The sequence below is a fragment of the Octopus bimaculoides genome, chromosome 7 (genome assembly GCF_001194135.2).
Source record: "Octopus bimaculoides isolate UCB-OBI-ISO-001 chromosome 7, ASM119413v2, whole genome shotgun sequence".
NCBI lineage: Eukaryota > Metazoa > Mollusca > Cephalopoda > Octopoda > Octopodidae > Octopus > Octopus bimaculoides.
Window position 1 is genome coordinate 109655427 of NC_068987.1, and position 1081 is coordinate 109656507.

General features: G+C 33.4%; 1 protein-coding gene across 1 annotated transcript in view; it reads right to left on the reverse strand.

Annotated features, from left to right (window-relative positions):
* LOC106878539 (serine/threonine-protein phosphatase 6 regulatory ankyrin repeat subunit B) overlaps positions 1-1081 on the reverse strand; it is a 187752-nt gene that overhangs the window by 101130 nt on the left and 85541 nt on the right. The window lies entirely within an intron of this gene.

A 1081-nucleotide genomic window follows, 5' to 3' on the forward strand; every position in this document is an offset into this window, starting at 1 on the left:
AATGGATGTTGTTTTCACAGCGATAATGCTCTTCTCAGTACATGAGTCGTTCCAGTTAACATGATTTTTTGCACTTCCTGTAGGGATGGTAAGCCTGGTATCATTTTCAAATAGGTTCCAGTACCTTTTTTTTTATCATTCCTAGAGATCCTACAATCACTGGTATGGTAGTCGCCTTGAGGTGCCACATTTTTTCAATTTCTATTTGCAAGTCTTTATATTTACTGATCTTGTCAAATTCTTTCGCTGCTATATTATGATCAGAGGGAATACTGATGTCAATTAATAAACACGTCTTCTTCGTCTGGTCTTTTATAATAATATCCGGTTTAGCCTTTTAAATTTTGTCGGTATGTACGGCGAAGTCCCAGAGAATCAACACATTTTCTCCCTTAGTCACAGCTTCAGGATGGGGTTTATACCATTTGTCAGCGGTTTTGATTTTATAGTGCCTTTATTATTATTATTATTATTATTATTATTATTATTATTATTATTATTATTATTATTATTATTATTTGCCTTTCATCCTTTCGGGTTTAATAAAATAAGTATATCATTTGAGCACGGGAGGGGGGATGTATTCGACTTACCCCACTAAAATTCCTGGCCTTCCGTCAAAATTTGAAAGAATTATTACTATAATAATAATGATAACAACAGTAATAATAATAGATGCCATAGGAATGATAGCAACTGCCCATATCCTACGTAAAATGCTGTCTTTGTAATCTCAGATTTTAAAACAAACTCATAATTTTCTTGATTTCTTAAGCATTCTCTAGAACAATACTATCTACAAAACCAAATATACGACACCCTAGGCATAACACCAACATGAACTTCTAACTTGTTGTCTCTTGAGGTCTCCGAGTGAGACTTGGAGCCAACTTGTACAAATGCAAAGCAAAAGTCAAACATAGAATAATAATAATAGTAATAATATAATAATAATAATAATAACAACAACAACATCAACAACAATAACAACAGTAATTGTTGTTGTTGATGTTGTTGTTGTTGTTGCTGCTGTCATTGCTGTTGTTGTTAGGGCGGCAGAAATGTTAGCACGCCGGACGAA